Genomic DNA, 17,819 nt, shown 5'->3' with positions numbered 1-17,819 from the left:
ATCAGGGAATGGGAAAAATCATAATACAGAACATATAAAGAAATGATTAAATAATACAAAATACCATGCAAGTTATTTTATACAATTAATATTTATCAACAATATTTATTACAATTGCGGACGTGAATGCTGTAGCATTCATTTTCATTGTGATGCAGAATGACATGAATGCTATAGCATTAAAATTTAGAATTCTTTAGGTATTTTTGTATTAATACAAAAGATAAGACAATTGTCTTATCTTTTTCCGTAGTCACTAATTACCTTGGGCAAGCAATTGCGTATAATAGAAGTGTACTACTTGACGTGGATGCTATAGCATTCAGATTAAAATATTTTGAACCCAGCTGAACCTTTTACCGTCCGCGAACGTGTTAAGATTAAATTCCATTGTACATAAATGATTTCGTACCGAACTCATATGTTCGATGTATGTAGACTCAAGAGTATGTTGACTCTGTAATTGGAACATAAAATTTCAAATACAAAATCGCGGTGCGCTTTAAAAAGCTCATTTCCGAGCGTATAATATTTTATTTGCTCATAATTCGCGGTTTTCAAATTTAGATCGTGCAGAACTTCGAGGTAGTGGCATTTGCTACACATAATTTTGTCGGCTCATTGACCGTTCGGTTAGTGGTACTCACGCGCGCCTTTTAGCTTTAAGCCAGTTATTCCCGAGTCCGACGGCCGATGTTTGTTTTCCTTCTTACAATGTAAGTAAACAAGAAATGCGATTATACAGAAATACTAACCTTGAATATTCTGATCTGCCGCGTACCATAAAATATTGTGCTCGCAGAGAATGGAATGAAATCATCAAAGTTGTCGCGAGAAATTGTTTTTATTTTTGCATATGCGTTGACATGCTCGATCAGGCGATTGCCTTGGAGTAAATAAATGAACTATACCAATATTTTTTGATTATTTTTTATTCAAACTCTAATCACATATAGGCGCTTCATCGTTAGTTGTATCTTTTTTCTTCCAACTGAGGTAATTCTTAAAATCCGTCTCAAGATGTTTTCAAATATTGAAATGCAAAGTACGATTAGGATCCAGCAATTATCCACGCTATTTGATATTTCTCTTAAGAAACCATATAAAATATTGTACATTGTTAAAACGGTCTCAAAATTCTTAGTTCTTTTCCCATACATTGCAACTTCGAATTCCGCACGGTGTGGCCTACAGGCGAGTTGCCGTCGTAAAATTTCAGGAAAATTGGAAAATCTCGAGAAAATTATATGAACACACTTAACCATTCATATATCATTTTATTCATAATTTTATTCTGCATCTTTCGTACGAACAAAGTTTTTTCGTATTTTTTACGGTTTTGATGTTATAGAGCAATATGTGTAGATGTTAACTTGTCAAAATGCAAAGTGCGGTTAGGTTGGAGCAATACTCTTCACGATTCGATATTTCTGTAAAGAAAACATATAAAGTATTATACATCGTTTTTTTCCCATATATCGCAACTTCGAATTCCGAACGGTGTGGCCTACAGGCGAGTTGCATTCGTGAAATTCAACGAAAACTGGAAAATCTCAAGAAAATTATATGAACAGATATAACGATTTATTTATCATTTTATTCGTAATTTGAAATTGCATCTTTTGTCCGAACAAAGTTTTTTCGTATCTTTTACTGATTAGCTTGTAGTATAAAATCTGTGTCAAATGTTCAACAAGTTTGATCAGAAACTTACAAGTTTTACTATGTTTTTAATAATGCACTGCTACTAAAATAAATTTTTGTCATTATCACCGACGAGAACGATATTTTGAGTAAATTCTAATTTATTTGAATTGGTTTCAACAACTGGATCATAGGTTCCCAAATTATTTTGTCTTATGACCCCTTGGACTTTGCCATGGACCTCTTCTTTGGCCGATTTCAATTTTTTTTTCTTGAATCTATAGAAATATATATGTTTTTACTTTATAAATCTTATTGTAAATATTTTATATGAGATAGTATAGTATATAGATCTATTACCGTGGACCCTTGGGGGTCAATATGGACCACTTTGAGAATCACTGATCTAGATTATTATTAAATCATTCTATCCATCATTCATTGGTACATAATCCTTAGATTAAATAATCATTTACGTACAATCCAAATAAATAATTCACCATTTCTAATTGAATTGAAAGACATGAAGATAATGTTACAACTTATCGGTTTACAAATTTCGCTAAATTAGTTCAGTTCAATCTATGTGCACATTTTGCATGATGTAATTTTCTATTCAAACGGCATTTGAAACTAGATTAAACTGTATCAAATGAATGTTCATTTCTGCAACAATTTACATAATTAACTTATAAATCGTGGCGGGATTAGCTCAAGGTAGCGTTCCCGATTCACATGCTGGAGTTCCGAGTTCGAATCTCCGGCAGAATTTGAAAAATATAACTAGTTGAATAATAATAGAATTATGAATTGTACTAATAGATATGTATGTTAATAAAAAATTAGATAATAGAATTTAAAATGATGAACCGAATTGAGATTAGAAGAAAGAGAAATAGTGGTTAAAGATGTGTAGTAATGAAGTTTCGTTCCGAAGTCTACTATTATATGAAGTAGTATAAATTGAAGATGTATATACTGTATAGATAATGTAGGTGGCTAAATGCTCGAGTAAGCGAGGCCATAAAAAAAAAAAAAAAAAAAAAAAAAAAAAAAAAAAAAAAAAAAAAAAAAAAAAAAAAAAAAAAAACTTATAAATCTGCTTAGAAATCAATTGCTTTTTTGTGAATGTTCATGCAAATCTTCAGCACGAACCTGCTCCAGATTGATAGCTGGATAAATTTTATTGGCTTTTAGGAACGTTATAAAATTAAATGTTGTATTTCTCACTTTATTATAAACTTAATAATTACTGAATTAGAATGTTTTCATATAGACATTGACAATAAATTAGAAGTTAATTACTGATTTAAATAGACTTAGTACTAACTTTTCTTAATTATCATATCCTATCAACTTCGAATATAAATTTCTGGTTTTAACTATCTCTGTCAAACGGATTTATGTATAATTTACTTTGAGCAAGAGAATGTAATCATATATGTAGTCACATATATCTTTTCCTATGTGAACGCAATTGATAACTTTTACAACATTGTCACGTGTTCGTAGATTATGTAAAATAAAATTGTAAATCTTACAGCATTTGATATCTGGAATCTTAATTTCAGATTACAGATATAGAGTGGATTGATAACTTATTTGATAAAAATTATTTAATCTGTAGACTGATGCATAGGTACTTTCTAATTTGAGAAAACGCTGCAATTTTGCCAATCAATCAGTTTAATTATGTATGTACTATTTAAGCCAATTAGCATCAAAATATTAACGTTAAGCATATTCACATATGTAGTAGTTTTTTTATCCTATACGGACGCAAAAAGAAAATTAATTTAAAACTTAATATAAATTACAAAATTTATATGTCGGACCTTGGATTAGCTTATGGCTCGTATAATATTATTAATTGTACTTGAACGATAAATAAAATAAATTCAGATTATTTGTTAGCAGAAGTAAAAGAAAAATATAACGACTTGCTTTGCCATTTATTACGAACAAAGTATAATTTTTTTATAGTAAAGTCATTTAAAGCATATTTACTTTGTACCAATAGGACAGGATGATGAACAAAGGTTCAATTTGAATTTCAGTAATTAATTAACTGAACTGCTTAATCCAAATAAACTACATCAAAACACATAACAAGTATCAAACAAACAAATATCGATAATATTTACATAATTATATAAATATTTTTTTCTATTTTATTAAAATTTGGCATATGTCCCTCGGCGGAGTGAAAGGGGATGCAAGGATGCAAAAAAATCTCCAATGTCTTATTTTTATTTTTAAATGGATTTTATGAAATAACACCTACATACAACCAATGTAAAACATAAGTTTCATGTCCACATTTTTTACAAAGATCACACTGATCTGGAACAACTATTAAATTAATAGAATTTTTTGTAAAATTGTCTTTTTTAACTTAATTTATATTTTTATTTACAATTTTTTTTTATTATTTATGCTTTTGCCAGTGTAAATGTTCAGTTGGTTCCTTTTACCACAACCTCACCAGAGTCATGTAAGCTTTTATAAAACTTATATAAAAGAAACTTTTGAATATAACATTGGTCAAGCCCTTTGACCATGGAATACTTACTTAATGACAGTAAATATAGTATGTAAAATAATAATAATAATAAATGATATACAATACAATTATGCAGATATCACACAACAAATTAATAGAAAAGATCAAACCGAAATAAGAATTTTAAGTTTGTAAAATATAAAGAAATAGTTTAAATTTTCAAGATACGTATTCTTAAAAATTGTATTCAGGCATCGAAAACTAAACAACAGTGCTCAAAACCAAAAAAAAACTAACAACGAACAAAAATATTTAAAATATCGTTTAAAAATTGAACAGGTGGCCATTTAAATTGTACTAGCGCCATCAGATTAAAGGCGATAGCTAGTTCCCTATTTTTTTTTGTCATCTACTTTAATGTAAATAGTATTGGACTATCTACTTTAAAGTGGTATTGTGTTATCTACTGTAAAGCAATAAATAACCTACTTATGTAAACATGACCTTTTTTGAGATAATGTCGGTGTTTTCGTATTTACCCTATAGGAATTTGCTATGCTTTTTTTTGCAAACACGTTGCGGAATATAATAATTTTATAGTAAAGTAAAAAAAAATATTTTTTTTATTTTTTTTATTTGGCCTTGCTTACTCTGAGCCACCTATAACATTTTTATTTATTCTATTTTATCTATTCTAATTTTTATATTATATTCAATCTATATATATATTATATATCATATTCTATATTCTTAATTTTTCTTGTTCTTATTTTCTTCAGTTTTTGATCTTTTTAAATTTCTAATTCTATTCAACTTCTATCTTCAATTTTTCCTTCAATTCATTTCAATTCAAATCAATTCAATTTTTTCTTCATTCTTCTTTTATTCTCAGCAAGTTCTAATATTTTTTCTTCTTACTCCTAATACAATTCAGCTTGTTCGCATTTTGTTATTCCTATTTTTCTCAATTCTTATTCAAATTCTACTTAACAAATACAATTCTTATTTAATTTCAAATTAACTACATATACCTTCTTCATAAATTCCAAGTAGATCGAATACGCCACCAAGAGAGCGTGCTCGCCACAACAAAAATTTGAAATTGAGTTTTTAATATCTCATAACATCTTATATTTGAATTAAATCTCTATCATCTATCTTTTTTTTATTAAATTTATATGTAACAATCAGAAAAAAGTAATTCTATGAGCTACAGTGAGAACATAATCTAAACAAATCTATAATGTGAAGTAAAGGAAAAAAACAAATAATAATAATAATAATAATAATAATAATAATAATAATAATAATAATAATAATAAATAACTAACTATAATAATAATAACAAATAAATAGAAATAATAATCATGAAAATTACAAAAAGAAAAAAAAAAATAATAATAATAAATATAAAAATAGAATAGAAAACTGTTCCATTGATCAGTTAACTAATTAGTTAATTAAATAAATTAATATAAATCATATAGAAATTTCCTCTTCAGTCTTCCAGAATTAGGGATCTCGAGTAGTACTGAAACTATGTGGTTTGGGTGTGATTCCAGTTTTAAGTGATGGTGAAGGCTATTGCTGCTAATTACATCCACAATATCATCTATCATGATTATGTATACATTTTAGTATGTATATAAAAATGATGTTTTTTCCCCAAAGCTTTCTCCAGGTTTCCGTCCCAAAGCCCGCCTCCGAGTTCAACCTATAGCGCGGCTGCTTCCGCGGGCCGCGTCAAAATCACGCCGTTAGACGCCGCCGTGTAGAATGCTCGGCGGCAATGATTAATGTTCCAACAAATATTATGAAGCGAGACTTGTGTTGCTCCTTTACTTTTGTACTTGTGCGTGAAAATACTACGATTTGCTGCGCGTGTAATGCGTCGACGCAACAATATCTGTTGTTGACTTGATTCCCATCCGACTTTGGAAAAAACATATCAACCAGTAGGCCCGTAGACTCTACGCGATACGCACAATATTACGCATAATAGATAGTGATTTATATACATATTTGGTAATGATAAATTGAATTATGTTCAACTATGTGAAAATTGCATACAAATAAAATGTGAATAATTGCATACAAATTATGTAGTTACAGTGCTTCTAGTGTTGTGATTGGATTTTATGCTAACACCTGTTCTGGTAATAAATTTAACCTCAGCTTGATTTGGTTTTATCAAAATGGTAGCAAAATTCGTATTTGTGATGGAAATTATACTTTTGCCCAATAAACATACACACACACGATACATGAAATGAAATTACTTAACGATTCGTAAGTGGAGTATTCTGGTCTAGATGTATGAGTTTTATGCAATTTTTGAATGGCCGTAAAAATCAATATATTAAGTATATTTTTTTACAAGTTATTTATTAATATTTTGAGAATAAAAATAAAACCATGAAAATTAATTATAGTCAAAGTTTCAATTCTTCAAGTTGAATAAGTAGGAGGGGTCAAAATATTGGCACCTGACCATACCCATGATTTTAGTCTTTCAAATTAATCCGAAGAAAAAGATATAAATAAATTATTAATCTAGTATAATGTCACAATGAATTTGGACATGTTAGAACTTTTCTTCACAAAATAGCGTAAGCCCAAATTTTTTTTAATTTTTTTATATCCTCGATTTTTAAAAAAAATAGTAAATGTCCGAATTTGGGGATGAGAGTAGTTCATCCCCAAAGAGAAGTCTATAAAGAAGAGTCTGTAGAAATTTTAAGTAAATCGGTCCAGTAAAAGTTGAGAAATCGTGGATATCTTACAGTTTCTAGAAAAACGAGTTTAAGGTTTTGCAGAAGAAGGAATCTGATGATGATTATCGTGGTCAAACAGCTATATCTCCGAAAATAATTTAAATTTTCAAAAATTCTCTTATACACGTATTTTTGAATAAGAATCGAATATTTTTAAAATTCTAGTCCAGAATGCCCCCTTTTATCGAAAACTCTTAGCTAACACATTTTCATGGTTAAATAATCAGACTGTTTTATTTATAAACCCATACAAAATTGTTTAATTTTAACAAGGTAGTTCATTTTATATTAAAATCAATTATCAATTAAAATTGGAACAGTCTAATTTTCTACATAGTAATATATAATCATCTCCCAGTTCACTTTATTGACTTCTGGCACAAATTCAAATTTCAATTTTAGCATAACACATCATTGGATAATTAATATAAATCATTTTATTAACATGTTAAGATTCATTTTATGGTCGTTTTTTCAGTTAATTACAACATAAATGTAGATAAATATAAAAATATAGTGCAATAAATTCCACGTGTAGAATCAAGTTTATTATGAATAATCGATGTTGCCTTATTTATGTCGATAAGTGAAATTAATAGTTGTATCTAATTTGAATATTATGTTTCATAGTTCAAATATATTTGCACTCGTGTTTACCTGTTTATCTTGTCAAGTAATTTTTGTTTTAAATAGATCTATGGTATATCACATTTCAGACTATTTTAAATAATATTTATTAGGAAGAGTTCCTAGAACTTCACATAACATAAAAAAGGTTGATGTTTCAAGTGGTTTCAAGAATGTTTGTGCAACATTCATTTTCTTTAATTTGATACGCTCTTCAGGTTTGTTTGGTACAATAAACAAAATTTATTCAGCGCTTTGAAAGATATGCAAAATTATTCTAAATTATGAGGCCCTTGCCAGAAGTGATAAAGGCAGATGATCTTTACTGATTTTTTGGTGCTTGCTTTTGAAAATAATCTTGAAGAAATGCTATATATAATTTTTTCGGTTTAACGAAATTTATTCTGTCAAGCTTCAATTATTGGTAAAATAACATTTAATACTATTTTATGATTTTTATCTTTACCTTATTTCACCAGTAAACTTTGTGAGTCACTTTGTGTGCAAGTTTCTAATTGGAAAGCTCTGTTCTAAATAACTAGCCGGTTTAAAACATATCAAGAAAATCATTCTAGACACCTAGTGTAATTATAACATTATTAAATAATGTGCAAACTGTATGTGACGTTAATTTTAATGTGCATACGCCTCATCTTCTCGACATTTGCATACTTCAATCTGCAACCGGAAAATGTTTGGGCGCCTGATATAAAATTACAAACAAATGGTAAAGGTTGTATATGAAAGCCATCTATAGAAAAATTAAAAACAAAATTACTAGAACACTGTCATAATAACTTTTTGTGAAACTATGAATTAAACATCGGTCACTATGAGAGGTCCTCTTTCAAAAAAAAAAAAACGTACTGAAATGTGTTGGCAAGTTTCATTACAAATTGCCGGATTTAATCAGGATTGTAGAATGGTAAAATGCCTGATAATTTTATTATTGAAAAATTTCGAGTCAAATAATAAAAACCCAAAAATGACATGCTAGTACATTTTACTCACATGCAATTCAAATGCTTCTGGGGCAATTGTGGTCCTAGAAATATTAATCACGGTTATGATTCCAAAGTTTAAATTAATAAAAAAAATCTCATTTTTTCAAGACAGTTAAAGTAAAGGTCGTATATGAAAGTCATCTGTAGGAAAATTATTATCGTGAATAAAGGACACGTTGCCCCCCTATCTATAAATTTAAAAAAATCACTTTATCTAAATGTTTCCCTAATAGTCGCTCTATCTAATTTGCGGTATCTCTTATTGACAAAGGAAAATGTATATAATACAGTGTATATAATATGAATTTCACACATTATACATGCAAACAAGTGCATCGTCGCATTCAACAATAAATTTATCTAGTTATAATAATATTTCCCGTATACGTGGGACGAGTGTGTGCGCACCTACACAAGCGCAGCCACGTGTGCATTCGTTTTATCACGTGGTAATGTTAGGTTTGTGCACGCGGCGGTTCTTTAGATGGACATCTGTGGGAAAATTTATTCAAAATTTTCAAAAATTCTATAAAGGATCCATTACACTCGATATACTCAGAATTTTCAAAATGTCTATAAAGAATCCATTTATACAAGATATGAAATGCATTTTCGAGTGAAAATTGTCCTTTCCAGGCATTGCTGCATAAAATTAAAAAATATATTATAAACATTAGATTAATCGCAATAATAAAAATGTAGATCAAAAATCTATTAGACAACCGTTGGGTCGACTTTTTAAAACATTAAAGTTAAATATCATCGCAAAACTTCATGAAACTGTCAAATTTTGTATGTTATTCCAGGATAAGGATAAAAGTAAATGAATTTACTAAATTTGACTGTAAATAAATAATGAATGCTGATGACTTGTAAGCGCAATCGCATTAGGAACAAAATACTTAAAAAATAATGCTACATAAAAATAAACATTTTTTTATACGTACTATGATATTTCACAGAAATAAACATAAGAAAGTTGTCATATTCATCGACAATTTATTTTTTTAGATCCCATTTTTACATATTAAGGTTTCTATTCCTTCAGAATCGTATTCCCAGATCCTGCTTTTAAGTTTTTATTTTTTTAGTAATTTTTCCATCTAATTGTCGTTTCCAGATTATTTTCTTTCTTAAGCAAATAGATAATAAATGGACTAAACTTGGTGCCTAAATGTTTCAAAAACTGCAAATTTATTAAATGAATAATACTTTGAGAGGAAATGTTTAAATTTTCATAAGTTAGTTAGGCTGTTTTGATAATTTCTATTACTAAAATTGATAACTTTTTCTTTTAATATGAGGTATGTGTTCTTTGTGAAAATATTGTATTAAAAAGAATTGCATTATTTGTTCAATAATTCTTAATATACTTATTTTGCAAAGTAAATATTTTCTTTTTTTTTATTCTCTTTATTGAATTACAATCTGTATATGAAATATTAAATATTAGATCTAAAAGGTTACACAGTAGTAAGCCTTTTCAATTTTGATATATTAAATTTAAATTTTGTGATTATATGGGTAAATGAGATCTATGCGGTAAATGAGTATAAATTGTGAGTTATAACAATAAATAATAAAGACAAAACTAATAAACTAAAACTAAAATAAATAACAAAGCAAATATAACATATAAATTCATATTAAAATTAGAAATTTTTAAGAATTGTTTCAGATATTCCTTTATCTTTACAAGAAAATAAAGTATGTAATTTTCTTGTTAAAATTTAATAATTTTTAATGAATTTAGTTATTAAAATAGTTACTAAAAATAAACTAATCTTGCATCAGTTTCATAATTATATATATATATATATATATATATATATATATATATATATATATATTTGCTTAAAGCAACAATCATGCAATTATAATTCAAATATCAATGTCATAATGTTTAATATTAATATCTATATACAATTATTCGCATGTTGGATTTTTAAGAATTTTTCGATTCCTTCTGCTTTCTTGTTTGTATTTAAAACTACCCGTGCATCACCATCAACATCAAGTGCATTTTTAGTACTTGGAAAAAATTGTACAATTTTTGAAAATTGAATCACAATACTATAAACAACTAGTAAAAATCTTCAAGACCACAACCTTAAATTAGATCTGTATCTTGATTTGTGTCAAGTCAGTTTGGGTGATCCTCGAGGCGACTTTTGTACTTACCTTAATGGTTTCGCATTTCATCAATTAATGTAATTGTTTGAATTATTTCAAAATAATATATTTTGAGTAAGTTCTGCCCAACTTGTTGTCTTTTTGTTAGTTTTGCACCAAGCAGTGTATCGAGACCACAGAGTAGCCACAAATGTTCGTTACGTGCAAAAGCGAGTTACGTGCCTCCAGTTGCATTTTAATGGGGATAACAAAATTGGAGGGCGTGCGAGGTGCCTCACATAGGTTTCCGTCGTAAAATTACCATGGGCTTTGTGTGAACAAAATCCACAATTGTTTATATTATATTTATTTCATTCTATTATTACAATTCGTCGGTGAATAAATACATTTCTAAATCAGATGCAACATTTAATGATATATCATCTCGCGTAATTATGAAACGTGCAATTATAGCACGTGGGGAAAATCACTTTTCATATAATTTTGTTCGAGCTTAAATAACTACATTGCTACAATTTTTATTTAAATGGTCTTAGTTAAATATGCTTCTGAAAATGGTTGTGATTAAAAATATATCTATATTTTATATCACGCAAGATCATTGTTAGATTATAATAACCATCGGTAAAACTAATGTTTTTTATATACATATCATTTTCTATTGATTTGTTTTGCTCTTTACAACTGTTTTATTCATTCTTTTCCAAGAACCGATCCGAGTCCCAAATATTTTATTAGAACATGATTATTAACTTCCCGTAGGGTAAGTTATTGTAATGGGCCAAAATTGAAAATTTTTACATTTCTCGACGTTTTGAAGGTTTCTGAACATTTTTGCATACCTCAGAAAAGATGGATGTGTGTGTGTATGTATGTATGGATACAAATTTCCAGTCACGTTTTCGGGCGCACGGTTCAACCGATTTGAATGGGTAAAAAACATTCGATTCCTATTGATAGGGAGAAAAGCTGATTAGTTTTTGGCAAAGGCAGGTCCAGCCGTTTCGGAGATACGGAGCAAAGAGTGCAGAAAACAGAAATCGAGTTTTTGAGAGAACGGAGGAAAACATTCAATTAGTAATGACTGGGAGAAGTGTTTATTAGTTTTTGGCAAAGGCAGGCCCTGCCATTTCGAAGATACGAAGCTAAATATGTAAAAAATGGCAGATTTTGAGAGAACTAAGCGTCCGATTTAAATGATTCAAAGAACTTTCTGCTTGTCTTAACAAAATAATTGATTTGGAAAAAAAAAATTGTTTTTGTATATCGGAAATAAATCAGATTTTATTTTTAATTCTGACTGAAGTTCTTATATACTTTGAACACATAATTTCAACTTCGCAATTCAGTTTAAATAATTCTTATAAATATTAGACAATGTTACAATATCAATAATAATCTATTTCAAAACATTCAGTATTCCTCGAACATTTCGTTACGGTACGGGAATTTGCCTTAAGGCACGATGCCATACACCCAACTAGTTTTTTACAATTTTTTTATACGTGTATTTAACTAATTAAATATAAATTACCATTCTCATGACCCAAAATATAATTTATAACAGTGTCATTATCGCAACGGCATGTGGCTACATTGATTTTCAAATTATATTATTTTATAATGCTGCAATTGTGATGTCAGTCATTATAAATGATTATGAAATTTAAATATGTACATATCATATAATAATTTTCTTCTAATGTGTTCAAATAATATTACATTAATACTTACAATTACAATAATAATCTTTTTTTAATAGTAGTAAAGTATTTTCTAAATAAATGTAAATTTTTAAGTAACTTTTTTTCTTAAAATTTGAATTTGGTATGATTTAAATCCAATAATCTTGAAAATATATTATGGTGTTAGATTGGAAAAATATTTTAGTTTTTATCATATTTTCTTTGTTTTTATTGCCTTTTCATAATATAAAGTTTATGGTGATTGAATTTCTCGACACCTTATAATTCTATTAATAATGTAAAGTAGCTTCATATATATGTAAATATATATTGAACATTATGACATAGATACTTGCATGATAATAAAATTGCATGATTGTTGCTTAGGGAACTGGTGCAAGTAATTTTTTAATTAAACAATATGTGTATGCACTATTATATTTGTTTATTTTAGCAATTATTTTAATTACTAAATACATTAACCATAAGTGAATTTTAACAAGAGCCAGTCAATAGAAAAATAGTTTTATTTTCTTATTTATTTATTATTAAAAATTTCGTATTTTCACATATATTTAGATTTAGAATTAGATACAAATATTCATTTTAACATTTGTACAATGAGAAACTATTCCTTAGTAACTTTCAGAATATTTATACAAAAATATATTTATGACTTCCACATGTGCAAATATTTTAGTACAATTGCCTAGTACCTATTATGCCTTTGTTTGGATATATTCTTTTAGAAATTTTCACTAACTAAAAAACAAGATAAATGCACTTTCTTGATCAAAAGATTCATTTTTAAACCTTTCAATTGTAATGTAAACATATGGCGGGTAGCATTATCATTTGGTCCATTCTAGTATTTGATATTATTTATTATAGTAAAGGGTCTGTAATAAATTTCAAATGCTGCATGTGTTTTGCAGATGATATTTCAAAATAGTTTCCAGAAATAGCATTGTTTCGAGATAATAAACTACGAGGATAAAAGATTCGTTTATATACAAATTTAAGTATAGAAGAAAATATAAAAAGACGTTCTATATTAATGAAGAAAAGCATTTTGTAACTGATTATTTGATTTGTTTGTTTATATTAATATTATCTTAATATTACTTTGATTTTTGTATCTTGATCCACATTATCAATTTATTTGCTAAGCTATTGATGAAAACAAAGATAATACATGATTTTTTCTTTGCACGCGAATATTGATTTGATTGATTTCAATTATAACAATTATTTCTAATAATTTCTTTAGAATATAATATAGACTAATCAGCTCAAATTTGAATATCCTTAAGTAGATATTTTCAAAAATAACTTTTTACTCGTTCGTAAATTTTAGTCTAAAATGATAATTATATATTTGATTCTTAAAATAATAAAAAAGATTAAAAATAAGTGGAATATAAGGATAGTAGAAACAATACATTTAGTAGAAATTACATGTTTTATGAGTTCCTCAAACAAGTGGAAATTAAATTTTTGCATTTTGTCTAATTAAATCCATATTGTTCAACAAAATACTATTTTTATATTGCATATTTAAAAAAAATATTTAACTTATGTTCGACACACTCAAAATTATCTCGATTTCTTTAATTTTTTTTTCATATATATATATATATATATTTTGAATAGCTATCCGAATCTTAACAAATCATATAAAACCTTCTTTTAGTGCTATGGCATGTTAGATGGCAACCCAAAAGGTTGTCCCATCTTTGTATGATAAACTTATTATTACAATTTCTGTAATACTTATGATTTTTTTGATTGAAGCAGAAATTTTGGAAATGACTAATTTGACTTGGAAATGTATTGCTCTCTATGATTTAGAAAATGCAAGTAATAAAATGGAAAGTATCCAACAGAAGGTATCCATTCAGGGTCTTGATGTTAAAACAGTTTAATTTATAAAAACACAGCAATAAAGAATTTTAATAATTTACGCCAAAATATCACCATATGCACAAAATAAATAAAAAATAAACTTCTCAAATTTTCTTTCATTTTCCTCCACTTTCTCTTTATCATACTACTAAAATACTCTTACAATTAGTGTAGTTCTAGTTCTTTGTGTTTTTTGTTTTTTTATTTTTTTAAATTTGAATATATATATATAAAACATATTATTAAATAATAATTAGAATTAATTTCAATGAATATAGAATATGAAGTGATGATTTATTAATTCCTGCTAATTTGTTACAAGATCTAATATGTAATGCGGACCTGCAAGTCATGCATATGTAAAAAGTAAATAAATATACGGCACAATGTAGCACATGGAGATGCATATATACATAAAGCTGGTTATAATATAATACAGTTTATAATACAATGATATGACTAGTATAGAGTCATGAATGCGGTTTTGTCGTCTTACGTAATTTCGGCACGAGTATTTCATACTGCGTTTAGCCGTGTTGGTGAGCAGTTTTCAGGGTTAAGGCCACATTTTATAGATCTCTACTACATTTAAATCATATTTCATACAAACTCTATAATTGTATTAGCAGTTTGGCTCGTCGCGACGACATTTGATAACACGATTTTTTCTTTCATTCACGATAACATTGTGATCTGAAAGTAGATGTGGAGATATTGCACTTTTAGTTGAGAGCGGCGATTATTTTTTATGAATGGGAAAGTGATTTATGAAATTTACTCACAATCAGTTTTTTGTACTTGTCTTATATATTCATCCATGTCTTCAAAAGACATTTGGGGAGGAGGGAGAGTTTAACAAAAAATCACGAAAAATCATCTAGGGGAGGGGAGAGTCTAGTAAGTTGTCACGTGTATTTATTTATCACCTAGATTTAAAAAAAAATGAAATTTTTCAGAAAAAAAAATAAGAATTTACGATTTTTTCTAGGTGATGTTGGGAATTTGTAAGGAAGGGGGTAAATTTTAAATATCACCATCAAAAATTCTGAGAAATCACTCTCGTGGTTTTTTGTACCCTCTTTCCCAACCTAACATCAATTTCATTTTTGCACCTAGAAATCATCGTAATATCTCTGGATTTTTTTTTTAATTTTTGGATTTTTTTTTAAATTCAGGTGAAAATAAAGACACATGATATATTACTAGGCTCCATCACAGCCAACCTAGATTTATGGAAATTTCTACATATTTATCAAAATTTGCACTTCTGTTCTAAGGGGGCGACCATAGTTTTTGAGGAAAGGGGGGTTTGACAAAAAATCACGAAATATCATGTTGGGGAGGGAGGGATATAGTAAGATATCATGTGAATTCATTTTTACCAGAATTTTTGAAAACATTTTCAAACAAAATTTAGAAACTTTATGATTTTTTGGGAAGGGGGGTTAATTTCGAATATCACCACGTATCACTAAGGGGGAGGGGGGTCCAAAATTTCTTAAAAAATCGATCACGTGATTGATGGGCGCCCAATAATGTACTTGTTTAGAATGCACTTGTTGAGTACATATATACATTTCATAATATATATATATATATATATATATATATATAAATATAAAATTTTGTAAATTAAAAAGTAAAAACAATAAGTTAAAAAATATAAAAGTGTAAAATATTCTATACTTCACATAAACTATTCTTTAACTAGAATTATTAGTATTTTTTAAATTCTTTACTTCTCTTAAATTATATCAACTCCCTGACTATTAAATAATGGTCATTATATACACATTCTGGGACAAATGATGACTGATTACGTGCATTGTCCATTAAAATCTTGTATATTTAGAGCTTAATTTTTATGCTCACGATCAGTACAATAATTAGTTCTAATGACATTATTAAAGTCAGCATAGAAACATGCACATTTCATATTATGTTATGGAATTTGAATTTTACAATGTATGGAGATATAATTACATATATGAAATACAAGCATATGATGCTTCTTCTTGGAACAGTAAATTATATTTAGGTTCATATGGTATGCTTATATTTGGGTATATCATTTGATACTATAACCAATAGACATGGTGCCTCCAAATCAATTCAGATGATTTTTTTCAATATGTAATCAAATCATGACTAAATAATAATAAATATTGCTTTGTTTCATTTGGATTATTTTGATTTGAAAATCACATACAGTATTTAATATCTTTGTGGTAAATCTACCTGCCACGTTTATCTTTTGTAATATTTTTATATTCCTTACTTAAGTAATAAAATCCAACGTCAGATGTTTGAAATGATTGCATTAAAATTAATTAGCTCGGAATTGGTTTTATTAGCATCAATGTTGTAATTAGGAATTCGTAATTTGCAATTTCTGTGTACTCAGCATTTACGTCACACTACGTTTGAGATAATAACTTATATGAAATTTAATAATATGGATCGTAACTGAGAAAGTAATAAAAAACTTTACATGCTCATATGAACATACATATATATTTTTATATATATTTAATAAAACTCATTTTTATTAAATTTTGCAATTTTCAGTACATGAAACCTGCAGGACTTATTTTAAATGTACTATTTTCTCAAGACATTATTTTGTCTTGAAAAATACATTATTGGGGAATGGAAATAATATAGCGTTTGTGAAACCGATTTTCTCTTCTGCAGAAAAATTTATATGGCTCAATTTCATAAGAAATTCTACCAGTATCTGCCACTTGTTTTGATGATCTCAAAATCTTTTATTTATATTTTTCCATGTTTGTTTTTCATCGCATATTTTCACGTCCAGTTAGCAACATTGTGATAAATTTCACCCAATGTAGCAAAAACCTTATCAAATTCCAATAATGGATATGTAAGCACATTCGAAAGACACCGAATTATGAAGTGGTTTAGGTCAGTTATCTGTAAAACATTGTAACATTTAGTGAATACATTGTATAATTTGTATTGCCATCAATTTACGAAACGCTCCTCAATACAACTTGCATTGTGATATTCCAACGTCAAAACTGGAATCTTGAACTTTGTTTGTAAACATTGTTGTGTAAGCAAGTTTTACATAATTCAGTGATTTATTTTTAAATTTTTATGATTTTTTTCCTTCTTATTTATTATTTCGGCGATCAGAATATAAATTGATTCTATTAGACTGCGAGCTGGTTTTCCATGACTTTGGAAAAGTTTCTCCAAGCTTTGCTGCTTTTTTCAACTCTTTACAAGTCTAATAATTTTTAATTAATTTATATTTATTAATAACTCAATTTTCTTGAATTTTGAAGTTATTTTAATAATTTCGAAAAATATATAAAGTTTGCAACTGTAATTATACAATTTCTTGTAAGCCAACATAATTCAATATCTTTAATACGATTTATAATGTATTAAAAATTAATTTCTTATGTCACTATTTTTTTTAAAAATTTGTGCTATTTAGATTTCATTTTCATATAAAATATATTAATATTTTAATACTTAGACTCCTTGAATAAATATAAATCTAATAAATAATTAA

At 27.5% G+C, this 17,819-nt stretch overlaps 1 protein-coding gene across 2 annotated transcripts in view; it reads left to right on the top strand.

Moving 5' to 3' along the window:
- Positions 1–6,007: 6,007 nt before the first annotated feature.
- The window catches only part of LOC113374063, a 355,272-nt gene continuing 343,460 nt past the window's right edge, over positions 6,008–17,819 (top strand). For both annotated transcript variants that reach the window (XM_026614319.1, XM_026614318.1), the window contains exon 1: positions 6,008–6,303. The gene's annotated coding sequence lies outside the window, so the exon portion shown is untranslated. The remainder of the gene's footprint in view (positions 6,304–17,819) is intronic.

Source organism: Ctenocephalides felis, unplaced genomic scaffold, assembly GCF_003426905.1.
Source record: "Ctenocephalides felis isolate EL2017-DRISC unplaced genomic scaffold, ASM342690v1 CF-g0.4_SCAFFOLD_01604, whole genome shotgun sequence".
Taxonomy (NCBI): Eukaryota; Metazoa; Arthropoda; class Insecta; order Siphonaptera; family Pulicidae; genus Ctenocephalides; species Ctenocephalides felis.
This window is presented reverse-complemented; position numbering and strand designations above follow the sequence as displayed.